This window comes from Chelonia mydas, chromosome 4, assembly GCF_015237465.2.
Source record: "Chelonia mydas isolate rCheMyd1 chromosome 4, rCheMyd1.pri.v2, whole genome shotgun sequence".
Classification (NCBI taxonomy): Eukaryota; Metazoa; Chordata; order Testudines; family Cheloniidae; genus Chelonia; species Chelonia mydas.
The window spans coordinates 135,290,619-135,317,705 of NC_057852.1; the positions used below are offsets into that span (position 1 = coordinate 135,290,619).

Here is a 27,087-nt window from a genome sequence, read left to right on the forward strand (position 1 = left end):
CCAGGTGTGATAGAAGACATCACTGTTGAGCATGTTGCTGTGATGGACTTTATTTTGGGACCCTGAGGATTGGTTTCAAAACAGAGCCATCCCTGGCCATGAGGGGACACATGGGAGGCAGCTGCCCCCTGTTACAGACTTGTAGAAACTGCAGCAGAATGTTTCTTACGTACAATGAGCCAAGTGCATTTTGTCCTGAGCTTGCCGTTTCCAGGCCTGTTTGTTACATACCCAAAAGATCCAGTCAGTATAAACAGAGCACGTAGATTAACATCACACTTCCACATGATAGTAAAATTAAACCTCCTATCAGTCCCCAGATATAGTACTGGCAACCTCAAAGGTTCAGAAACCATGAGTCAGGACCTCCAAAAATCATAAGATCTTTTTAATGAAGCTTATATTGTGTTTCTTTGGTCTTGTGATTGCTGAACACCCCTCCCCCGTCCCTAGGGCACGTGAGACAATTAGTGTTGCCAATTCTCCCGGCTTTAGTGGGTAAGGTCAGTTTGGATCCCCTTACAGATGTTCTCACCCTGCCACATCTGCCCAGCAACTAATGCTACCCCATTAATCTCTAAATTAATCCTCTGCTCCTGGTGCTTGCACCAGTTCTGCCCCCGGGGCCCATCCAGCCTCCATGGCAATTCTGCCCACACATCAGTTCAGGCCCCCTTCCCACACCTAGCCTCACCTCCAGTTGTTCACCTCCCTCTCCCAAGCCTAGAGGGCTGCTGTAGGGTCCCCTCTGCCTCTTCCAGGCTGGGGGAGGGGGGAGATCCTGTGGCTCTTCACCCTCCTCTCCTCCCCTTTCCAGGCCAGGTACTGTAGGGGGGAAGGAAGTAGCAGAGGAACCATCCTGTTGCTCACGGGAAGGGAGGAGGGAGTGGAGTTGCTCTGAGCTGCTTGGGGGGTGGGGGGGCTCTTTCTGCTCCCTCCTTCCTGCTATGAGAACAGTGTCGGGTCCTGAGGGTGGAGGGGGGGGGAGAGAGGGTGGAGAGACCTTGGCTTAATTCCTGCAGCAGCTTTAATTGGTGTCTCTTCCCCAGGAGGCAGGCAAGTGGGGCAGGCAGCCAATCGAAGGAGGCATTCTTCTGGACAGCACAGAAATTCCTGAGAGGGATGGAGCTTCCCACATCACAGTCAAGCTGGCTTCAGCCCCAGCTGAAGTCCCGACATGGAGGGGAAAAAAAGAATCATGAGACTTGATAATACTGCAGCTATAACCAGATTTTCGGTACCTGGGGACCGACTCTGCAAGTCCTACTGTTGGGAGTTCTGTGCTCGGAGGGTCAAACCCACCCCTGTGCACAGAGCCAGCATGAGTCCTAGGGACCATTTCAGTCCTGAGAACTTTGAAAAAAGAATATGCAAAAAACCAGTCCCACCTCAACATATCCACCCCCCTCCCCCGACACACACACATAGGTGTACGTAAAGTCAGAACTGCTGACTTTTGTGACAAAACTACGTTGTTAGAGGTTTTTTTACTCCTGTTAGCCCTGCAGTGTAGCTAAGGCCTAGACTATATTTAAGTTTTTTCCGGCATAGCTAGGTCAGTTAGGGATGTGATTTCCCCACCCCCACGGCATAGCTGTGCCCACGAAAGCCCTTGTGTTGATGAAGTTACACTGAGGTGTTTTTTTCCAATACAGCTTATTTTGTTCTGGAAACCCATACAAGCTATCCCAGCCAAAGGACTCTTTTGCTGATATAAACTGTCTGACAAAGTGGGAATCTGCCGTAATTTTATGAATAAGATGCATGGCAGGGGTTACTTGAGTAGGGATTGTTACCCAATGGGTGCAAAAGTGCTAAAGCTTTGGGCACAACAGGAGATATGAGGTGTGGGGTCACGTAACTCTTTGGGGAAGTATGAAAGGATCATGAAGGACTAGCTGAAACTGACCCCATATCAATGCAGGATCCGGAAAGACAGTGGGAACCCCAAGGAATGAACAACTGGCACCTACTAGTGGGAAATTCCAGCAGACAGGACATGTGAACTTTGCAGGAGGAGGACGACAGAGGACCAAGAGATGACAGGAGGCTGGCCTTCGGAGAGACACGGGGCTCTCACCTGGGACTGACAAAGGGCAAGAGAGCAGAAATAGATTCCACAGCAGTGTGACTGGATGATTGGGCTGGCTTGGCCAGTGTGGACCATGTCTTAACCGTTGCTTCTCCTCGCTACCGTAAGGACTTCCTGAAGCTGTGCTCCAGCTGCCTAATAAATTTGGCTCTGTTTTGAAAAGGTAACCTGGTGCCACTGCAAATATGCCAAGGTGCACTGGTCCTTGAACCGCAAAAAGTCTCTGACCAGGAGTCTGTCTCAGCTGGAGCCGCTGGGCAGAGCTCCCGGTGTGAAATAGGAGTGCTGGAGTCCAGCGTCATAAGCACTGAGGCTGCATGGCCCCCCCTTAAGGAACAGTGGGACCCCTTGCGGGGCCTGGCACACTGCAGGGGTTCCTCCAAGGGACTGTATAAAAGCGGATCCTGTGGATCCGTGACCAGCTGCATTGACGCAGGAAATTTTGCTGGTATAGCTGTACCGGCAAACCTTTTAAATCTAGACAAAGCCCTGGGGACGGGGAACTGGCATTTCTTCTCTGTCTTCTCTCTTCAGATCCATTTGGGCAACCCCCCCATACAAAGCAATGGGAGTGCACCAGTGCCACTGGGCTGAAAACTTGGCCTGCAGAATCTTTACCACTTGCTGATGCCCGAAGAGGAAATAAGCCAGCTCAACTGTGAGCCCGTGTTGAATTTGCAGGGTTAGCGGTTGGCAGCAGAAACCTTCTTTTTCTTGCAGGCTGAGCCCATTTGATGTGGTCACTGAGAAGCAACGAGCATGGAACCCCACAGGGCCGTCTTGACAATCCATATCCAGAAAATGTAAAAAAGCAAAAATGTCTCCAGTGTGTTAACAGCCCAGGGGAGAAAGGGCAAGACCGCCCATGGCGCTAGCCAACAGCAGAGGCTTTGCAAAGGAGAGGAGTTCCATGGGTGATACCCTTTCGGGGAGGAGGTGAAGGAACACCATTCAGTCCATGCCACTTGAACTCATTGGTAAAGATCCTCCAAAGCAGAGTCCCGGAGCCCTCTGCAAGTCTTGATGCTCTCCAGAGTCAGGTCCTTTGCCCATTATTCTGAGCAGAGAAGAACGGGTTCCCCAACTCCCTGCAAAAGCTGGTGTTGTTCAGAGGAACTGGGTCTCCCACTCCACTGTTATGAGGGCTGGCACTGCCCAGAGGAGTCCTGTTCCACCCCTGTGCTCCCCCACTGCTCCCCACCCAGAATCGTACCTGAGTGAACAAGCCCAGTCCTTCTCACATGCACGCACTCACAGCTCTCCTACTTAAGCTGGCAGGTCCCTCTGCCCCCCACACACACTCTGCCCCCCACGCACACTCTACTCTCCAGCTCACCTGAAACAGGTCCCCGCAGTGCTGACACAGGTCCCTCACTCAGCGAGCCTGGCAGTCGCACTGCCCACGCTCCAGCTGTCACTGCCTGCCATCCGGACCCTGCTTCTCACATTCCCTCTCCTCAGCCACCAGCTCCAGTGCTGGCACCGGCAGGCCTAGGAGCAGATTAGCCACTGCTGAGGAGGGCCATCTGCCCCGACACCTTCCAGACCTCATCTCCCTTCTCCTGCAGTCTGCCTCCTTCAGTCCGTAGCCACCTGCCTGTATCTACTCCTCAGCTGCAGCCTCAAGCACCTGTTATGCTTCTCCTCATGAAACAGATCAGTGACTGAGTGAGGAACAAGTCTGAGCTGAGTGTTTTCTTCCTACCCGCTCTCCAAACCGCCGTTACTGCTAAGGATGCTTTGTCTCTAACCCGATTCTGTCCTGCTGAGCCAAGGAGATCCAAGTGCCAAGAGGAACCCCACCGTGGTGCCCTGGGAGCCATTATGGGCCATGGGACATTTGCAAGACAGCTGCAATGGGACTGCAAAATAATAAAGGTGGGGAGTAGACTGGAATGAACTAACATGCCCTGGAATTCGATTACAGCTATAGCAACATTTTTCCAACAAATCGTTTAGTCGACACAATTAGTCACAAATCTGACCCAAATGATTTCGGCCATTTACAAAACAGCCAGAAGCAGAGGAGGTGAAGGAAGTAGCGGTGGTGATGGTGCTGTTTTTCTGACACTCCCAAAATAACCTTTAGCCCAGGGGTTAGTGCACCTGAGAGGTGGGAAAGCCAGTTCAAATCCCCACCTTGGCCCAGACCTCCAATGGATTTTTTTGATTCACCAAAAATTGTCCGATTTGGTTTGACCCAAACTGTGTTGGTTTTTTTTCTTTTTCTTTTTCTTTTTCAAACCCACCACTGAACTGAAAAATCAATTATTAGCCCAGTTCTAATTACAACCTTCTACTTCACATGCAGGAGTAGCATGTCTCACAGCGAGATACCACAGGAAGCCTGGATTTCCAGGGCCTGCTGAGCCATGCTGGCTGTGTCCTCTCCATCCTCTGGGGGGGATGGCTGCTTGACAGCAAAGGTCATCATGAAACTCAGGAGTGACAAAGTTTGTGTACTCCTGAGAGCCCCGTAGTTCTGGACCCTTCTAGGGATAATGGAGATGCACAGACAAGAGGGCACCTCACTACTCAGGGTAGACAGATGTTAGTCATAACACTGAATGGGACCCAGGCCTACCCGCTACTCTGGGTCCCAACCCAGGGACCTCTAGTGGCAGCCTCTTTCTGCCCTCCCTCTCTCCCCTTGTCTATCTGTCTTCCCCGGGCCACTTCCCCTTTGGCCCTTGCACCTTCTCAACCCTTTTTAACAGGGGCACAGCCTGGCAGGTAACAGGCCAGAGCTCTCCTCCGCTCCCCCAAGCCTGCCCAGCACTGCTCTGTCCAAGGTGCTACCCTCAGGATCCAGTCCTCCTCCCTTGCTAGTCAGGGACAGACTGCCCTCTCCTCTCTGCTTCAGCCTTTATATAGGGCTCAGTCTGGCCCTGATTAGCTCCCCACAGGCCCTTGCTGTTTGGCTGCTGGTCTGCACAGCCTCTCTGACCTGTTCCAGCCCTTTTTGTCATGGAGTGAGACAGCCACCCCACTACAGGCAGTGATGGCAGTGATAACTTGTTTGTATCAGGGTATAAAGATGCATCTCAGAGGGAGTATCTTTGTCTGGCCTAGGGAGGAAGGGAAAGTCCCGCCATTCACTGAGTTGGTCCATTGTAACAGGCATACACGTATTAGTGGTCCAGTAGAGTCTGCTGGATACCTAGTACCATGCTTCATCAACAATAAACCTGGCTAGGTGCCCTCATCCTTTAATGGATCTTGTGGTCATTGGATGGTCTGCTCGAGGTCTGCCGTGCCAGCTGTCTGTGCAGGGCGGGAGCGGCACACAGAGGGAACACACACACTCAGCCAAACACTCTCCTCAGGGCACCCAGAACCATAAGCCACTGTTTTACCTCTGTGCCTCAGCTAGGGAGAACTTTGCAGCTCCCTTCCACACCCGTCTGTCTGCTTCACCATCAAACTCCTTGAGACTCTGCCAGTCTGAACTGTGCCTTGCAGGTAACCATCAGTGAACGTCAGTGCCCCAGAGACATCTCTCTGCAGCATCCAATCCCTCTCGCTGGACGCTCACAGAAATGATTAAGTTCACGGCCTCCAAAGAGACCATGCACCCGCCTCCCCACCCCACATCTGTTAGCTTAGCTAAGGCCTCACCCTTTTCTTCAATATAACAGCACTGAGATGGTTTATAGTAAAGGTAAGAATACATTTATTAATAAACAAGATAGATTTAAGCTAGAGTAACATACAGAAGTGGTTACAAATACAACAAAAACAATATGCTTCCTACTGACTAAAAGTTAAAGTTTGGCCAAGACAGTCTTGGCCTAACCACTGTTCTCCCTAGCATCAAACTACCAGCATCTCTAGCCCTTCTTGTCAGAGGATCCAACGTTCCCAGAATCAGAAGGTGCTGCCCCCTTTAGCCCCTGAGCAATAGATAACTAGAATATCTTTTTTGCTTCCCTTATATTTCCCACAGTCCATTGTCTTTGCCTCAAGAGCCAGGAAGACCTGATTTCAGATTTCAGTGTGTCTCCCATTGTGCTTAACAAGCTGTTTCCTCTGCTACTTGTTAGCTTAATTTCTTTGTTTACTTTGTGTGTAAATGTATTTTCATTGTTCTCTGCCTGTAATCAAGCCAGCCAGACAGGTAAATCCATATTCCTGTGTCTGGGGCAGGATTGTTTTATTCAATACCCCTGTGACGTTCCTCCCCGGTGTTATCTAGACCAGTGATCTGCTAGAACCCCCACTCCTGGGTTGTTCACGCACAGCCTTGGCATGTAAGCTGCTCCCAGCTACTTGCAACCGAATGACACTAGTCAATATCTCCGGTCCCAGAAACAACCCTAGGAACCTCCGTCTTGCAGTGTCCAGTTATGCCAGCTGGACGCTGCAAGCTTATATAAATTCATCAGTTTAACAAAGAAATTGATATGTACCAGGCTTGTTATCCCAAGGGGATTCTCTGATACACTTCAAACCAAACGCACTGCTTCAGGTAGAATAAACTAACAGATTTTAAGTGATTATAAATCAAAACATATGTCAGATTTGGTCAAATGAAATGAAAGAAAAACGCATTCTAAGCTGATCTTAACACTTTCAGTGCCCTTACAAACTTAGATGTTTCTCACCACAGGCTGGCTGTTTGCTCTTCAGCCAGGCTCTCCCCTTTGATCGGCGCTTCAGTCGCTTGGTGGTGTCTGTAGATGTAGGTGGGAGAGAGAGCGAGCATGGCAAAAGTCTCTCCCTTTTATCATGTCCTTTTTTCCATCTTGACTTTGCCCCCTCCCCCTTCCAGAGTCAGGTGAGTATTACCTCATCGCAGTCTCAAACTGCCCAAAGGAAGGGGGGGTGACTTCCTCGAGAGTCTAACAGATTCTTTTGTTGCTGCCTAGGCCAGCGCCCTTTGTTCCTGTGAAGCTGGGCTGGGTTTGTCCCATACCTGCCCTGATGAGGTGTGAATTGCCCCTCTGCTTCTGGAGAGTTTTTGTCTGGGCTTGCTTTAAGCCATGAGGATACATTTTCAGCCTCGTAACTACATACATGAAATTATAACCTAGAACATTACTGTAGCAGTTACTATAACAACCATGCTCAGTGCATCATGAGCCTTCTGAAGACACCCAACATGAAAAACTTTGCATTGGCTACCACACAATCATTTTATAAAGATGAACATGGGGGTGCACGGTGTTCCCCCGAGGTACAGAGCGTCACAGCTCCCCCAACACCTTTTTAAGAACATTTCAAGCACACGCACATAACTCTTTACGTTCAGCCCATACATACATCATGCAATGATATTCATGACCAGCATGTCCCCAGTTTTTATACCACCTTAAGGCATTGTCGAGCTAAATATTCTGACAACATGTGTTGAGCGTGTCAGGCCCAATGAGAGTTACAGTGCAACTCTGGGCCCTCTGCCACTTGGCGTTGAGGGGATCCTAGTGTCACATGGTGAGGAGGACAGTGTAAAATCCTGTATAGAACAGGACCTCTTTCCCTGTGGGCATGGTTTCTGAGAGAGTAGAAGTCAAGAGGCATGGTGTTTCCTCTGCCATAGTGCCTACCAGTCTTGCTTGTCAAGCATTGCTAGGCCAGCCATGAGCCAAGCCTTCCACTTCTCTGCGAAGCTTGTTTCATCCTCTGCTGCCTTTGTCTGTTTTGTCTGCTTGCGGCATCTCTGTCTGACACCCGGACAGTGAGCTCTCTGGGGCCTGAGCTGTCTCCTTTGTGATGTGTCTGTCCAGTACTCAGGCTGTACTGTAAGAACAATGAACGCTATTAAGAAGAAGTCAGAAGACGTTTCTGAGAAGGTGTTTCAGCTCCTCATAGTCTACCAGCGGGTCATACAGAGTCATGCAGACTTGGCCAGAAGAAGTTCACAGTCTCGTACAAAAGAATAGACATGGATATTGCTGTTCATTTCCTTCACCTGCCAAAGTCTCCGTTTTAGGCGCCTTTCCTCAGAGTTCATCAGGCAGCTAGCCTGGCCGCTCACAGACACCGTAGAGGCAGGCCGTTTTCTCAGCAGCTCTTAGTCATCAGGTTCATGTGGGGCCTGGTGCACAGAACACCCATGATCCACCCCCGTTCAAAAGTCCACTGTAGCAGGAGATATTATTCTGACTGAGCCAATGAGCTTTTCTTTAAGCCATTCCAGAACTGCGCTCCAAGGTTTGCACATGTACTTTTGTTTGTTTTTTTTCCCATGAATTAACACATTCCTGGTAGCAGAGATGCAGTGGGAGGTGCTAGTGTCTGACATACTTTATGCATGGCATAAGGGGCTCGGACAGCATGGTGGTGACAGCAGTAGATGGCCAGACAGATCTGCCAAGAAGCAGACCGCAGGCAATTTTGGTCCGTAGCTGTGCATGGTAAGCCTGCAAAGCCTATGATCTTTATCTGACATGGGTGAATGATGCAGTGGCACTCGAGCATTTTTAGTACTGGGGGTGCTGAAAGCCAGCCCCCTTACCCCTGTCCATGCCCAAGCCCTAGCTGAGGCTGGGAGCAGGGCTGTGTCTCCAGGAGAGGGGGACCTGAACAGGGGTAAGGAGGCTAAGGATGTGGTCTCAGCTGGGGGCGAGTGTGGGGCCAAGAGTGGAGCCCTGGGCAGGAGCCAGCAGCTGGATCCCCACATGCAGAGCCAGGAGCAGAGCCCCATGACCGGGAGTGGGGCCAGTGGCCGGGGAGCAGGGCCGCCTGCCAGGGCTCCAGGAGCAGAGCCCAGGCGTGGGGCCAGGAGTGGGGCCCTGGGCATAGGGCCAGTGGCTGGGATCCGAGCCCCAGGTGCAGAGTTGGGGAGCAGAGTGCGGCGTGTGGACCCAGCGGCTGGGGAGTGGGGCTGGCAGCTGGGACGGGGAGTGGAGTGCGACGCATGGACCCAGCGGCTGGGTAGCAGGGCCGGTGGCCGGGACCAGAGCCCAGGGCAGGGGGCGGAAGGCCAGGTGGAAGGCCGGGAGCAGGCTGGGCTCAGAGCCAGCCCCCAAGACCCTGGGGACCATTGGCCCCCCATAAAACCTGGGGGTGCTGCATCACTCCCTGCACCCCTACTTCTCTGGAATGATGAACCTCTCTGGAGTTCTGGATGAATTAGCAATTTTATTCCCCCAGCCATTTAAAAAGATCAATTTGTTTGAAGTGCATCATGGCTCCCATTGTAAATTTGTGCCTCCTCTAGGCAGCTCCTCACAAGGCTGACTTCTGGGGAGGAGGGGTTCCCACTGAGTAAGTTATTTCTGCTCTGCCTTAGCTTCTGGCAATAGTGGCAGGCGGTTTCCCGGAGAAAACAGAAGACACGCAGAAGCCATAACTGCACCTATTTTAATTGCTTAATTTTTCATCTATAAATATGATGAGAAAGTGATCTTAAGCACATAACAGCTAAGGGTGAAATCTTTCCCTGTGCAGAAAGCCATTTCAAAAGGCCTAGCACCACTTAAATCTCTCAACTCCCCCTTGCCATCCTTCCCAAGGAATTTTACCCTTGGAGAGGAACTTGGGTATTTTGAATTTTGAACAATATAAAATGTAACCAGAGGGCTAGCCATGCCCTTTCTACTCCTGGTATTATACAAGAATAACACTCTCAAAGCACATTTTCTGCAGGGGTTAGTTATTATAGCTTGCATTTATATTGCAGCTTTCATCCCAAAGTCTCATGAGATACTGTAAAAACTGACACACAGATATCTATCGTTGTCTTTGCTGCTGAAATGCAGCCACCTCTGGGGTGAAACAGAACAGGCATTTAACTGCACAGGAATAGTACACAATCATTTAGGTCAGGCAGTGAAGATGAACTCCTTATGTAATTAACACTGCCGGGTGAATTTGGTTACAGAGAATGTTAAAAATGGTCTGGAGCACTGGGCTTAACACCTCCACTCTCATGAACTGGTGCCCGGGATATTATTTAATGATCTCAAGTGAGCAGGACTTCACTTCTACACCTTACCAAAAAAGACCACGCTTCCTTCAGCACAACTTTCCCTGACACCCCGATGAGGCACTGGACTCAGCAGCACTTGAATCCCACAGTCACCTGGGGCAATTACGTTTTCTTTGAAGGACTCTGTGACAGCAGAATGTAGCAAGGATCTTTGCAGCAGCCCTGGAGCAGCAGTGAAGAGCTGTTTCTCCCTTTCTTCCTGTCCCCTGTACCTGGGTGTGAGGCAGCAATAAAATGGTTAATGTTTGTATTTCCCTGTAGGACAGTGGATGGAAGCTATTTCAACAGTCTCAAGATTCTTAAAGTGATGCAACAACCTTAATGCTAAATGCTCTGCATTGCTCAATTTAAACATGGTTTCCATGATTTCCTGCACCCCCCAGCCCTGCCACAATACATTCTGCTCATGTAAACAAGTAGCTGACTCATTGCCTATTAAGAAGAGAAGCATTGACAAAAGGAACTAGAGAAATCAATATGCCTGACTCAACTCATCAAAAATTCTGGAGATATTCAGGTCAACAAACAGCAGTAGAATCATAGAATCATAGAATCATAGAATATCAGGGTTGGAAGGGACCCCAGAAGGTCATCTAGTCCAACCCCCTGCTCAAAGCAGGACCAAGTCCCAGTTAAGTAGATTTGGGTACAAAAATATCTTTTAAACCCTCCTACCCACTTCTTCTTTGCAGACACAAGTGGACAGTAAAAAACAAAACTCTCAGAACTATAAAGGATACTCAAACAAACAGATTAAAATGGAGGTTAGTAATATCTGCCAGATGTAGTAATATCTCATTAGCAGAGTAGAAGAGATGAAGGGGGAAAACAGACCAAGAAATGTCAAAGGGAGCTAAGGACTGTACAATCTTAAAGGCTATCTTGATATGTGGAATCACAGTCCATCTTGAAACAGAAGGCATTTATTAAGGAAACTAATTATATCTACAAACAGGCTTCCACACAACTTGAACTCCAGCTTTGTCTCCCTTGTTTACCAGGGACCACAAGTTGTCTGGAACTCTATGCAGAACACAGAGACATCTAATGGATGATTAAGGTACTGCAAGGTATCATTATAAAGGTATGGACAAAAAAAGGTTGAACTTAATATGCAGAGTAATATGGAGCCACTGAAGGACTTCAAAAAAGCCGTGAAGACAGTCATAGTAGCAGGTGAGAAAAATTATTTTGGCAGCAGTATTTTGTGCAGACCTTCTTCGTTCCTTATGTGCTTATTGCTGGTCCCTGCACCAGGCGCAGTGTTTGTCTGCGAAAAGAGATTCAAAATGGAGGACAGGTGTCAGAGTGGACTCACTGCTGGCGTGCCTCCTCATAGCTGGGCACAGTGTAACAGGCTCTCCTCATCTAATGCTCCCCCAATGACCAATGCTCCAGCCCTGCGGTCATCAGCTTCCTCCTTCGACTCAGCCCTCTGGCCAAGCCACTTTTAGTCCCTCCACTTCTGGGGCAAGAGAGATTCCAACAAGACAGAAGTCCAATAGCCTCACGTTGCATCTTTGATCAAGTCCAGAGTTCTTCCACCCCTGGTGTCCGTGGACTTTGCATCATCTTTTCCAGTGCCTGGTAGGGAAATCCAGGCTTTCCCTCTTCTCTGGGTTCCACTCCAGTTCCTTTGTTGTGAGCAGTTCAGGTCTGCATATTCAGGCCTCCTGCTTGCACCCTGGGTTTCTGCCTCCTCAGCCTGTCCACAGGCTGTTCCCACAGACCTTTCTGGGACCACTGTGTGCCTGTATTCTTCCCAGGCTCCATGACTTCTTAAGGATCACCCTTCTTTCAGGGCAAGTACTCACAGGACTTGCCCCTGCCGTCCCCCAACAAATCCTAAATGTAAAAGTAAATTTAAACCACTGCTTCCCTCCTCTCGCTTGAACTATCATCCCTATTAAGCTTCTCCTCTTTGCATGCAGCATGTAAGTTGTTTCTATGGTGAACTGGCCCATGCCGTTTAAAATACCTGTAGGGTTAGGCAAGGCTATGTCAGGTGATTTCAGCTCTGGGAGAGGTTGAAGGTCCCTTCTGAGAGAACTGTGACATCTGCTCATGAGTCTATTTTAAAGTCAATAGTATTTCTGTGAATATTCAGTTTCACTCTCCAGGCAGGCATTGTGTCATCTCACATGATAAATCCCAGCAACAATGGCTCTTGATTGTCTGTAACATTACTCAACTCCCTGACTGGTTTGGTATACCAAATAGCTGCAAAATATTCCATATTCTGTGCATTTATTACACCTCGTGCCTTTGGCTAAACATACATCTGTTGGGCTATGAATTTTTATCACATCTTGTATATTTATTCTGAAAGGCTGTGTAGTTTGCCTGAAATATCCGCATACCGTAAAAGCCTTGAGGCTCATGATTTTTAGCGCTCATATGTCTGTTTATAGCTTCTAAACTAGTTTCAGGTTTTCAAGTTGCTCCTGCCTTTGGTTCTGCTGTTTGACTAGTTCAGACTGCTTTGCTATCTGAAAAGCTGTGGGTAGATTTAAGTCTGTCATTAATTATAGTTGCTGTGAGAGGTTCTTGCCTGTTAACTCAAAACCAGCCTGTCACTGATATTTTCATGTTTTGCAGTCCCCCCAAAAAATCACAATTTGCAGCCAGTGCATGCAAAGGTATTATGAAAGATTCAGCATTTTCTCTTGGTTCCTGAATTATCTGGTGAAAATATGCTTTCATAAACTACATTTCTGAGGTATAAAGCATGCATCAAACATAACCCAAACTCTTTCAAAGTCATCTTTGCAACGGTCTTCAGTAAAGATAAAGATAAACTCTGCTTGCTTCCCCATAGCATAACTTAAAAATGATACCTGAATATCTCCGGTTTCTTGGTGGAGTTTTGTAGCAATGTGAAATCTTGCAAAATATTGCTTCCATTCTATCCATTCTGAAGGTGTGTAAACTGAAGTTTGCTGGGGCACTGAAGAGTGACACATTGATGAAATCAATCCTGCCAACTTTTCTTGCTGTTTTCCTTCTGTTTCTGTTCTTCTCTGGCACTAGTTTATTTCTGATACGATGTCGTGGACACCTAGTACACAGTAGATTGCAGGGTTGCTACTAGCAGGTCACACTTCTGTACCACATATGGAATGGCTACAGAGCTTCCTTCCCAGAGAGATACACCAGAGATGTCCCCACTTTAAGACACTTTAATGCACAGCCAGGAATGGCTGTTAAGAGCTGAAGTAAGGTATGTTACACATGTCACACTCTAGTGGCTGAACATTATAACTTAGATAATATTTTTACTTCACAGTCCAAGAGACACAGACAAGGTTTTCATCTCGAGGCCAAAAGACCAAAAACATCAAGACACTTGATCATGGCCTCGCACTACAGACACTACCAGTTGCCTCTATAGTACATGTCTAGGAAAAGCTTTTTAATTTCAGCTGATTTCCATTTGTATGTTACCTTCTAAGAACAAAGGGCCAGATGCTGCCCTCAGTTACATCAGTGAAACCCTGGATTCTATAGCTTTGGTGAAATTTAACTGCAGGGCAAAATTTGGCTTAGTGCATTGTTTTGCTCCAGTTCCATAACAGTGCTAGGTAAATTAGTAGATCAGTTTTGCAAGACAAAAGATAAGTGCTGGAGTAAGTGGCATACAATCCAGCTGTCTCTTGAATCCATGATCCCTATGGAAAAAATGAGTGATACAAATGCCTGTCTAGATCAATGGTTTTAGTCTCTCCACCTGGACTATATGAGAAGGGGTGGGAATATACCAATTTCACTGAAATACATATATTTTCCTTCTGTTGTTTTCTAAGGCCTGGTCTACACTAGGGGGGGATTGACCTAAGATATGCAACTTCAGCTACAAGAATAGCGTAGCTGAAGTCGACGTATCTTAGGTCAACTTATCTCGCGTCCTCACGGAGCGGAGTCGACTGCCGCCGCTTCCCTGTCGACTCCGCTTCCGCATCTCGGGTGGAGTACAGGAGTCGATGGCAGAGCGATCGGGGATCAATTTATCGCGTCTACACTAGATGTGATAAATAAATCCCCGATAGATCGATCGCTACCAGCCAATCTGGCGGGTAGTGTAGACATACCCTAATACTCCACAACAAAAGCTGCTTGAGCTTATTTCCTTTGGAGATACTCTGTGCAGAAATGTATCCTGTAGTCTGGCAGTTACTGTGTATTTACTGCTTTGTTCTGAGCAGGAGTGAATCATAAGACCTGTATAATCTTCTACCTTATGACCCTGTTGGGTAAAAAACAAGATGGGCTTAAAAACAGTTGATTTTAGCTTTATTCTGTATGTTTTAAGATGATGCTATTATCAGCTATGAATTCCATAGCTATGCAAAACCAGATAAGGCAAGAAAGATGAGAAGAAGAAAGACTCATTTCCAATCTCTGGTTTCTGCTGTGTTTTTCCTTTTTTTCTTCTCCACCTCTTTGCACAGACTCAGTTTACCAAGTTACCTCATCTGTCTGCCTACCTAATTAAAACATTCCCATGCATAAATCACAATAACTAACCTAAATCAATACATTTTAGCAGGATGAACAACAATTTATCTGTCTACTTCTGTCAATTATTCGCTGCTGTCCACCCCTTTGGCTCTATCCAGTTCTTATCTGACTGGTCTGTTTCTTGTGGTCTTAGGTTTTTACTTTTTGGTTGGTTTGGTTAGGAAGGGGTGGGAGGCACATGAAGTTAACAATTCCATCATGACACTCTGCTTTACTTTGCTACTTACACAGACCAAAGATTTGACAAAGACACACAAACCAGGTTTCATGAAGCTGTTTCAGCTAAGTTCTGAAATGCTGCATCAGCAAACACACATTCCGAAAGCAAAAATTCCTTCATAGAATATCACGTTTGGAAGGGACCTCAGGAGGTCATATAGTCTAATCCCCTGCTCAAAGCAAGACCAATCCCCAACTAAACCATCCCAGCCAGGGCTTTGTCAAGCCAGTCCTTAAAAACCTCTTCATATCTTCTTATAATATTATATATAGAATGTTATTCAATAAATAAGACTAACACAATTCATTATACAGTTTTCTAACAACTCAATCCCACACCCCTTAAAATCAAGGGCATCTTTGCTACTGGCTTCAACAGGAGCAGGTTTTTCTGTAGTGCAGTGACATAACCTGCCTCAGAGAGCTTCCTGATTCATAGAATCATAGAATAACAGAGTTGGAAGGGACCTCTGGAGGCCAACTAGTCCAATCCCCTGTCCAGAGCAGGACCAATCCCAACTAAATCATCCCAGCCAGGGCTTTGTCAAGCCTGACCTTAAAAACTTCTAAGGAAGGGGATTCCACCACTTCCCTAGGTAACACATTCCTAGTGAAAAAGTTTTTCCTAATATCCAACCTAAACCTCCCCCACTGCAACTTGAGACCATTACTCCTTGTCCTGTCATCTGCTATCACTGAGAATAGTCTAGATCCATCCTCTTTGGATCCACCTTTCAGGTAGTTAAAAGCAGCTATCAAATCCCCCCTCATTCTTCTCTTCCATAGACTAAACAATCCCAGTTCCCTCAGCCTCTCCTCATAAGTCATGTGTTCCAATCCCCTAATCATTTTTGTTGCCCTCTGCCTGACTCTTTTCAATTTCTCCACATCCTTTTTGTAGTGTGGGGCCCAAAACTGGACACAGTACTCCAGATGAGGCCTCACCAATGTCGAATAGAGGGGAACGATCACGTCCCTCGATCTGCTGGCAATGCCCCTACTTATACACCCCAAAATGCCATTGGCCTTCTTGGCAACAAGGGCACACTGTTGACTCATATCCAGCTTCTCGTCCACTGTCACCCCTAGGTCCTTCTCTGCAGAACTGCTGCCGAGCCATTCGGTCCCTAGTCTGTAGCGGTGCATTGGATTCTTCCGTCCTAAGTGCAGGACTCTGCACTTGTCCGTGTTCAACCTCATCAGATTTCTTTTGGCCCAATCCTCCAATTTGTCTAGGTCCCTCTGTATCCTATCCCTACCCTCCAGCATATCTACCACTCCTCCCAGTTTAGTGTCATCCGCAAACTTGCTGAGGGTGCAATCCGCACCATCCTCCAGATCATTAGTGAAGATATTGAACAAAACCGGCCCCAGGACCGACCCCTGGGGCACTCCACTTGACACCGGCTGCCAACTAGACATGGAGCCATTGATCACTACCCGTTGAGCCCGACAATCTAGCCAACTTTCTACCCACCTTGTAGTGCATCCATCCAGCCCATACTTCTTTAACTTGCTGACAAGAATACTGTGGGAGACCGTGTCAAAAGCTTTGCTAAAGTCGAGGAATAACACGTCCACTGCTTTCCCTTCATCCACAGAACCAGTTATCTCATCATAGAAGGCAATTAGATTAGTCACCCTACCATTGATTTACTTTGCCACTCCATTTGTTCTGTCCATAGTGCCAGTATAAACTCCCCTTTAAGCCTCTTTCTCCAGTTCTCTTCCCCTTTACTGAGTTATAGAGGTAGAATGTTATATTTTTCCATTAAAGGAAATTGCCTCGAACCCAAGGGCAATAATGATTCAGGGAAAGTTACCCCAGGCAGGGCAGATAAAGAGGGTGTGTGCGCACATGCTACAATACGTTTCCTGTGCATTTCAACTTTGCTTTTCTTTCCTCGGTGCGCAGCATGTTCCCTGGAGACGTTTGCTGTCAAAAAGAAGAGCGTTAGCCCTTAAGCAATTTAAAAATAGATCAACATTCCCCAAAGACAGCAACTGAAGTACCTCAGAGAGCAAAAATGGCCGAGCAGTGTTGCCTTCTGTTATGTCATGTGTATAATTCAGTCAGAGCAGAAGGCAGCAAGACCTTATTAATCAGACTTAGAACTTAATGTTTGTGCAGTGCTTTGAAGAGGTTAACTAGTAGGTTATTATTATTAACGGTGTCTATTACAGTGAGTGCCCAGAGGTCTCAGTCAGCATTGGAGGACCGCTATGTTAAGCCCAGGATGTACACAGAGCTACAGTCTAAGCCTGGAAGACAAGCAATGTACAAAAGATGGGAAGGGAGAAACTATCTTTACACCCATTTTACAACTAGAGAAGCTCAGTGTACAGTGACTAAGAATATCCATATATTTGTTTAAAAAATACAAATTCATCTCCCTGGCAAGTTCGCTTTCACCAAGTATCGGGGGAAGTGAACACGCTGGCTGGGATGCTCATCAAAAGAGTGAATTTTAAGTCAACATTGTAACCTATTTACAGAAAGTAAATTTCAAATTTGTATTTGTAAGTATTCATCCTGGAAACCTAATGTTAAGAGTCAGGAAGATGGAAGGTCTTGTGGTTAAAGCACTGGGGAGGGACTCATGACCTCTGGTGACAGTCCCTGATCTGCTCCTTACATTCTCCTTGTGTGACTTTGGACAAGTCAGTCTTTCTGTGCCTCATCTTCCCAGCTGTACAATGGGGATAGCGATATTTCCTTTTCCCCACCCTTTGTCTTTTCCTTTTGGATGATCAGCTCTTCCAGGCAGGGTCTGTCTCTTACCACACTTTTGTACAGCACCCAGCACAATGGGCGCTAATCTCATTTGGGGCTTCTGCATACTACCAGAATATTAATAATAGACTTATGTTATCTGACCAGAGACATGAACAAAGCATTTTGAAGGATATTATAGAAATATTCGCCTGGCTGCGAGTGACCAAGTGCATCCGATGAAGTCAGCTGTAGTTCACGAAAGCTTATGCTCAAATAAATTTGTTAATGTTGTTGTTAGTTGTTAATTTCTAAGGTGCCACAAGTACTCCTTTTCTTTTTGTGGATACAGACTAACACGGCTGCTACTCTGAAACAAATATGAACATGGTATTAATAAGGCCCTTCATTTTCAGTTTTTAGCAAAAACCTCTGAAAAATTCCCTGCTTTTGAAAAATCTAGTATTTGGATTTTTCTAATTTCTATCCAGATTATCTGGCTCCTTGCTCGCAGATTCCCAGGGACCAGCACAGCGTGCCTGCATGGGGGAATGTGACTGCGGTTGGTGCCTGATGCAACTGTCCAATGCAGGCTTGAGATGGGCAGGCAGCTGGCCGAGACTGCTCACTGCTGTAGGGCCAGGCCTCAGGGAGAGGAGTACTGGTCTCCTCCCAACCTGCTCCCCACATGGGTGCTGGGCACCCCCTCCTCTCTGAGGAGGAGAAGACACGCTGCAAAAACTACCATGAGCCTACGCAGCTTATATCAAATGTAATTGCAAAAGTCACTAACAACCGTTTGTAAAAGGAAGTTTTATTTTTGCAGTGAGGATTCGAGAGAATGGTTTCATAAACAACAGAGTCTTACTTTTCCCTATTTGTTGCTTTGTTTTCTGTCTCCTCGTCCCCCACTACTGACCCTACTATTTACCTGGAAAACTGCGAAGTTCATTTTTTGCACTGATTTTCACCCATTTTTAAATTTTTGAAAGAAACACTGGAAAGTCCCAGGAAGTTAAAAGAGAAATAAAAAACGAAACCAAAGCGACTTCGGTATTAAGGATCTAACTGATCCTTTTTAAATGAGATGCCCTGTTATTGGCCGTTTGGAAGCTATTTATAATTCAAGTTGAAGTCAGCCACCAGCCTGGCTGGATTGAAGCAGCATTGGCATGCCTGCTTCAGTGCAATTCTCAAGGTTGGGTGAATTGCTAACTACAGTATCTGTCACTGACTCATTGTCAACATAATTTAAAAGCCAATAAAACTGCCACTCAGAATGAAAGCCACCCCACGCACTGTCACCAATACCCTTTCTTTATATGCATCCCTACCCAGAGCAGACTAGACAAACCTACCTGCCTTTCCTACCATTTGAGAAACTCTCCTCCCCAGCAAGCCCAGTTACCAGGATGTCTCATTCTCTCTCCCACACACACACCACAGTAAAGTGTGGATATATTTCCATGGCAATGATTTGAATTTAGAGCTGGTGAAAGGCGTTGGGTTGAAATCCTTGATGCATGCACAGAGCAGTAACAGCACTGACAACAGCTGTGAAAGCTTTCACCTTCTCCGATGCACTTTATGGCCTCCATAAATTTTTAAGCCATATTGGTTTAAAAAAAAAAATGGCCTGATGTAGAAGGGAAGTGAAGGCAGCTATAAAAAAATAAAAATATATATATATAGCAATGCAAGAGAGGGGAAGTTGACAGTCATGAATATAAATCAGAAGCTAATAATTGTAGAAAATTGATAAGAGAAGCAAAGGGACACAAGGAGAAATCTATGGCGAAATGGAGAAATCAGAGTTATAGACAAGAAGGAGGGGTTTTTTTAGTATACCAGGAACAAAAAGAATCCTAACAGTGGTGCAGGTCCATTACTAGATTTAAAATGGTAGAATTAATCAATAATAATGCAGACAGAAGTGTTTCTTTCCCATCTAGTCATCTAGTCCACCACGTTGTGCTGAAGTAGGATCAAGCATGCCTAGGCTATCCCTGACAGATGGTTGTCTAACTTATTCTTAACCTGCCTTCGTTGACTTCCCTGGCATTAAATCACAATGTATGCCAGTATGAGAAGACAATCTGTCCACAGGTGCCCAGTGGCAGTATTGTACTGTGTCCTTCCTAAATCACCACAACACACTTCATGGAGAGAAAAGGAAGGTGTTAAAGCAAGATTTCAAGAGGGGAACTGCTTCTATCTTGGAGACAAAGTGGAGAAACACTAGTAGAGAACTGGATTAAACAAAGTAAACTGGGTTATGCCTTCTTTCTAACAAGATAGCAGAGCTGAGCTTTCCATGCCATAGTTCAATCAACAAGGATTTAAATGAGTCACATTCAGACTTTCAGGAATACTCAGTGTAATATAGACATAAGATACCTGTTCAACCAGAATGTTGTAGAATACACAAGCTCTTAGGACCCAGAAGATCCCTTCTTCAGGGCTTAATTTATACTATTATTAGGCGTCTGTTTGCAGGCTAGAGAGATGATACCATGACGTCCATACCCTCTGTGGAAACAAGTAATGCAGCGTTCCCAATCACCAAGATAAATGTTTACTATCAACTGTTCCTGTTAATATCTTGTGCTCCCTGGCAATTAACTATTGAATGCCAAGGCCTTTTCTTTGCCCTGTGATTGGCCTAGACCACAAGATGATGTGTTGAAGGATATTAGCGGTAGTGGAGAAAAATGCCTGGAAAAGTCAAAGAATTCAGGAGAACCTTAGAACAAGCGTCAACTAAAAGATTTGCATTATCAATATGTTATTTTGGTGGAAAACAAGAGATTTGCTTGGCATAATGAGCAGCTCGAAGGCTGTATTTCAACAAGAAAACGTAACCCACGCACACCTCATAGGTGTGGTGTTTTGTCCCCTCTAGTGGCACCGAAACCACTTAGAGATGAATGAGTCTGCTACAGCCTCAGCTAGCAGCCACGTGGTTTACAGCTCACGCAGTAGAGGCACCTGCATTTAGCTCCAGAAGTCCCAGGTCTGATCCTGCCCGCCATCGACCAGGATCTGAGGGTGTTACAAGATTGAACACCAGCCTTATTTTCATAGGGAAAATGTAACGATATTGAGAACTTATAGGACCACATCCTCTGCTGGTAAAAAATTATGTAGTTCAGCAGAGTTACTCTGTTTTACAGTTGGTGAGGATCTGGCTGATACCATATAGCCCTTCTTACCCACAGATTTGAAAGAACATTACAGATATGGGTAGAGATGGCAATGAATTTGGGTGCCTCTGTTAACAAGGGATGTTTTTCTATCCCAATCTGATTGCTGATGATTTTGAGCTACACTAAGGCCTCGATTAATAAAGGTATTATTATGAGCTAGGTGAAACCTTTCTATGGGTTGAGTTAAAACTGATATGTGAATGCGCTGATCTTTTAAGACAGTTGTAAGAGACAGGTAAGGGATCACGCCTAAAGCAAGGCCTATTAGAGTCTGCCCAGAAATTTGCATCATGTGGGTGGGGGGTTCCACTGGGTATTGTGACCAGGTGTGGGTGAGAGAGAACACAGAATCTGAGAACAGACAAGAAAAGAGAGAGTCAGAGGCAAAAAGCAAGAATGCAAAGCAGTAGCCTATGAGTGCAATGTGATCCTGCAAAAAACGAGAGACAGAGAGCTTTTTGGGCTGGTATTGGCTAACGAGGCATGGGGCTGCAAACTAAGAAATTGTTCCTTTTGTTCCTGGTTCCTCCTCCATTGCATAAAGCAGGGTTTTGTACATTCCTTGTAAATAAAACAAGATTCCATTAAAAGAAGAGAGAGACAGAGACACTCTCTCAATTTCTGCTTTCAAATGGAACATCCCACGCCTTCAAAAATTGACTAGCTGCTCAGGTCAATAAGGAACAACATTGGTGTCAGGAACTGGATGCAGTTTCCAAGGGGAGAGACTGTGAGCTGGTACTCCTGTTGAATCAAGAGGGAACAAATAATAGAGGTGCTTGCAGAAATGAAAATGGCCAGTGGATTTTACAACAAGACCTAAAACAGGAGCTGGGGGGTTTCCATGAAAGGATTTAAAGCAGCAGCTGGAGGTTTGTGTGAAAGGGCTCGGAGATGACTTGCTGGCGGAGGCAATCTCTGTTGGAGCAGCAACTGCGAAGAGTCTGGACAGACTGGGAAGCAGAGCTGCAACAGACCCAGGCAAGAACGGTAAAATGGATTGATGATGTGACCAGCAATCTGACCACCATAGACCAGAATTTCTTCCATGAAATAGTGAAGAACAAGCAAGCTTTAGCCAATCCAATAGGATTTAGGATCCTAAGTGCCTATGTCACTTTTGAAAAGGAGACTTAGGCATTGCAATGCTGAGCAGAACACCTGAAAACCTTTAAAAATCTCCCCTAAAGTGAATTTAGAAGATGAAGCCAAGACCACCAGTGGCCTGTAATCTATAATTACCTTTAAAGATTGGAAAGAGTTTGTGGGCATGATCCTGAAAACCCTTGCTCGTCATTCTTGCAGGTAGTCTCACGGAGATCAATGGGACTATTTGCCATCACACGACAATGATGAGGAATCAGAAGGTGCTACTTTCTCCTAACACCAAACAAGGAACTTCAATAGACTAAGGAAAACAGTGAGGGGGAATGAAGTATCATAGAATCATAGAAGATTGGGGTTGGAAGAGACCTCAGGAGGTCATCTAGTCCAACCCCCTACTCAAAGCAGGACCAACATCCACTAAATCATCCCAGCCAGGGCTTTGTAAAGCCGGGCTTAAAAACCTCCAAGGATAGAGATTCCACCACCTCCCTAGGTAACCCATTCCAGTGCTTCACCACCCTCCTACTGAAATTGTGTTTCCTAATATCCAACCTAGACCTTCCCCACTGCAACTTGAGACCATTGCTCCTTGTTCTGTTATCTACCACCACTGAGAACGGCCGCACTCCATCTGTTTTTGAACCCCCCTTCAAGCAGTTGAAAGCAGCTATCAAATCCCCCCTCACTCTTCTTTTCTGCAGGCTAAACAAGCCCAGTTCCCTCAGCCTCTCTTTGTAAGTCATGTGCCCCAGCCCCCTGATCATTTTTGCTGCCCTCCACTGGACTCTCTCCAATTTGTCCACATCATTGCTGTAGTGGAGGGCCCAAAACTGGACGCAGTACTCCAGATGTGGCCTCACCAGTGCCGAATAGAGGGGAATAATCACTTCCCTTGATCTGCTGGCAATGCTCCTACTAATGCAGCCCAATATGCCATTAGCCTTCTTGGCAACGAGGGCACCCTGCTGACTCGTATCCAGCTTCTTGTCCACTGTAATCCTCAGTAGATGACCAGTAATGTCTTTTTCTCTACGTCTAGATTCTGTGAATAATTATTGAGTGACTTGTGGGTCCTGCAGACCAGGGCTAGCAAGTTGTTTTGTATGTAGGTGCAAAACCCAGGAGTATTTATCCTTAGCTTTCTGTGCATGAAAGGAAAGTTTCCAATTCACTTGTATCATGCAACGGCATAATCTGGCTTGGCCTTGCCCCTCCACTGAGCGAGCTCCAGTCATTTATTACAGAGCCATCTCGGCAGATTGCAGGGATGCTTTTCATAGTGGCAAATTGCGATAACTCATAGTAAACTGACCACACTCTCCACCACAGCTACAGATTCCAGATGATTCTGAACAAGCAGATCAGCCGTCTCACACGTGCTCAGTCTCATCTTTCCTTCATTAAAAAAAAACAAAAAACCACCACCCGCCCTGTACCTTCCACCAAGAAATATAGTCAGTCATTTCCTTTGCGTCCTGTCTGGGTTTAGACATTATTCATATAATCTCTGGCTTCTCTGAGCTGCTACAGTCCCAATCTAAAGTATTGATTAGTCTCTCTGGGCCAGATGCTCAGTTCTGTTGGCTTTACTGGAGCTAAGTGGATTTAAACCAGTTGCTGATCTGGCCGTATATTTTAAACCAGGTTTGGGCCAGCTGCTGAAAACAGATTGTTGTCAAGATTTTAATTTAGTCTTAAAAATCTCTGCATGCTGAATTCAAGGACTGAATGAGTGTAGTTATGAATAGGTTTCAGAGTAACAGCCGTGTTAGTCTGTATTCGCAAAAAGAAAAGGAGTACTTGTGGCACCTTAGAGACTAACCAATTTATTTGAGCATAAGCTTTCGTGAGCTACAGCTCACTTCATCGGATGCATTGAGCTGTAGCTCACGAAAGCTTATGCTCAAATAAATTGGTTAGTCTCTAAGGTGCCACAAGTACTCCTTTTCTAGTTAAGAATAATGCCCAGGTAATAACAAAGCAAGAGAGGCCAGGGACGCAGTGAGCCATGGACCCTGAACTAGCCTCATCTATAGAAGTGGCTTACTTAGTCCCTGTCCCCAAAGAGCTTATGATCTATCTGTTTGTTGTGTGTTTGTACGACATCTAGCACAATCGTTTCCTGGCCCATAACTGGGGCTCCTTGGCATCACCACAATAATTAAAAAAATGGTCCTTCTTGGGCTTGAAACACATTTGTCTACATGACACAAAGGATGCCTGTATGGATGCTACTAATGCCATGCCCGCTCTGTGTGGCCCCTCTTCAGCAAAGACACTTAAGTGCAAGCTTAAATTTAAGCATGTGGTTAAGTCCCATTGAGATTTAAGCATGTACTTAAAGGCTTTCCTGAACAGGAGCACTTTCCTTAATCAGGCCCTGGGTTAACACAATTCTTTAATTTCCAGGGCATCTTTCATAAGCCCTGCATTCAATAAAAATCCTTTTACTTTTTTGAACATGACAAACAAGGTGTTCTGGTTAATAAACCATGATCCTGCTTAGAAGAATTCACCAAATGCTTTGATTTGCACTTCTTGAGTAGAAATGTAGCTTCCTTCAGTTGTCCTTAAAGAGCAGTTGTGGAAGAGGGGAAAAATAACTTTATACAGCTGCTGGTAATAAATTATTAAAGCCTTTTAGGACTACACCGCATGCTCAATCCCAGTGCCTTCAGGCATTTTCTGCTCCTTTTGTGCTTTCAAAGCAATTAATCTTGCACCTTCTCATCAGTTACAAAGCGGATTTTACAACTTCTGACGAGGTGTGAAAATCACAGAAACTACAGAATGAAAAATGTGAGATCTCCAAGCCCCCCTGCAGGATTATCCCCACAGGACATTTGCTGGGACTTTGTCCGATCCAGATTTAAAATCCCACACAATGGAAGGGACCTTTTCCCTTGGGAGATGATTCTGCTGTCTAATACATTTGTTAGTGTAACCCTGCTGCCCAGTGGTGTCAGCAACAAGGGCCAGATTCAATATGTAGGGGTTCCTCTTAACATTATAAAACAGACTTGACTCAAGCACCCTGCCCACAATTCTGGGAAAACTAAACACCACCTCTGGGTGCCTCTAGGAGGGAATACTTCCCCCCTCACAAGCACTACGTAGATCAACAGAAGGTAGTGGTGTATAAAAAGAAAGCTTTTATTACAAGGAAGAGCACAGCATTCATTTGGGAAAACACTCCATCAAGGATTCAAAAGTATGCAACAATAAGTAAACAAACTCCCCACTGTATCTTGGGCTGTAGTCATGGGCTTCAGTGTCCCACCTTGCACTGTGACAGTTCAGTGCTCAAGTCCCTTTAACATGCCACTCCCTTTCCTCCCTCCACTGCACCCCCCTCACAACGGGTTGTCAGAGGTCCGCAAAGTCCCAGAATCCAGGGATGTGTTCACCTCCAACTGTTAAAGGGCAGGGGATGGGTGTGATAAAAGATACCATTGCTGCTATTCCCTCTGCCACTGCTTACTGCCATCTCTGCTACTGCTTGCACAGCCTCTGCCTCTAGCTGTGATGCTGTGTTCTGAGGTTCCTCCACTGAGCCCAGATCTGCACGATTTCAGCTCTTTGTGATTTCTCTGGGTAGCAGGGAATCTCTCTGCATTATCTTTCACTGCAACACCATCCCCACACCAGGTCTAAGAGTGAGCACCTTAGACCAGCTACATAGTAATTGCAACTCTAGTGATCAATGAGCAGAAACAAGGAACTTTAATTGAGTCTTATGAGCTCTGTCTTTAAACACTGGAAAAGGAAGGTCAAATAGCATTTAGGACTCTTTAAACAGAATCTACACCACTAGATAAGAACATCTGCTCACACCCTCTCTCTCATTTGAGCTGGGCATCGTTATCCCCTGCTTAGCAAGTGAGTTTACATTTAGGGTGACTTTCTCAATTAGGGCATGTCAAGATTCCTCCCCCACTCTGAACTCTAGGGTACAGATGTGGGGACCTGCACGAAAAACCTCCTAAGCTTATCTTTACCAGCTTAGGTCAAAACTTCCCCAAGGTACAAAATATTCCACCCTTTGTCCTTGGATTGGCCGCTACCACCACCAAACAAATACTGGTTACTGGGGAGGAGCTGTTTGGACACGTCTTTCCCCCCAAAATACTTCCCAAAACCTTGCACCCCACTTTCTGGACAAGGTTTGGTAAAAAGCCTCACCAATTTGCCTAGGTGACTACAGACCCAGACCCTTGGATCTTAAGAACAATGAACAATCCTCCCAACACTTGCACCCCTCCTTTCCAGGGAAATGTTGGATAAAAAGCCTCACCAATTTGCATAGGTGACCACAGACCCAAACCCTTGGATCTGAGAACAATGAAAAAAGCATTCAGTTTTCTTACAAGAAGACTTTTACTAGAAATAGAAGTAAATAGAAATAAAGAAATCCCCCCTGTAAAATCAGGATGGTAGATACCTTACAGGGTAATTAGATTCAAAACATAGAGAACCCCTCTAGGCAAAACCTTAAGTTACAAAAAAGATACACAGACAGAAATAGTTATTCTATTCAGCACAATTCTTTTCTCAGCCATTTAAAGAAATGATAATCTAACACGTACCTAGCTAGATTACTTACTAAAAGTTCTAAGACTCCATTCCTGGTCTATCCCTGGCAAAGACAGAATATAGACAGACACACAGACCCTTTTTTCTCTCCCTCCTCCCAGCTTTTGAAAGTATCTTGTCTCCTCATTGGTCATTTTGGTCAGGTGCCAGCTAGGTTACCTTTAGCTTCTTAACCCTTTACAGGTGAGAGGAATTTACCTCTGGCCAGGAGGGATTTTAAAGGGGTTTACCCTTTCCTTTATATTTATGACAGGGCATATTAAGTAGAGCTCAGTTTCCCTTTAGTTACACAATAAAGATAACAACATTTCATTACCTCTGCATCCAAGATTAAAGTGAATTTTAACCCAAAACAGCCAAAACTGAGACTTTGGCATAGCAGGTCTGTGCTGATTACCTAGGCGAAATAAGTGTGTCTATGTAAATATGGTGTTCTCCTTAGGTCTTTTCCCAGAGTTTATCAATAGATGATGGGGAAAGCTCATTCAGACCCTGGCTTACAAGCATTTCTCCATTTTAAGCTTAAAGTTTCCCCTTCCTAATGCAATCACAGTATTCCCAACCCTATCCTCCATGTGCCTGCCTAAATAATTCTCCTTCCTCCTTGGTGATTAGATCCTTCATATATTTGTAGATGTTTACCACATTCTCCTTTGCCTGGCTAGAATAAATAATGACAAAGTTACCTCTTAATTTTCCCTCATGC

The 27,087-nt window shown here is 45.8% G+C and overlaps 1 long non-coding RNA gene across 1 annotated transcript; it reads right to left on the reverse strand.

Annotated features, from left to right (window-relative positions):
- LOC122465424 lies at nucleotides 1–26,458 on the reverse strand. The gene is made up of 3 exons (XR_006290277.1): nucleotides 26,392–26,458; nucleotides 10,032–10,237; nucleotides 1–1,164 (listed from the first exon to the last, which is right to left on the reverse strand). It is a non-coding gene; the product is annotated as an uncharacterized LOC122465424 (long non-coding RNA).
- Nucleotides 26,459–27,087: the final 629 nt, after the last annotated feature.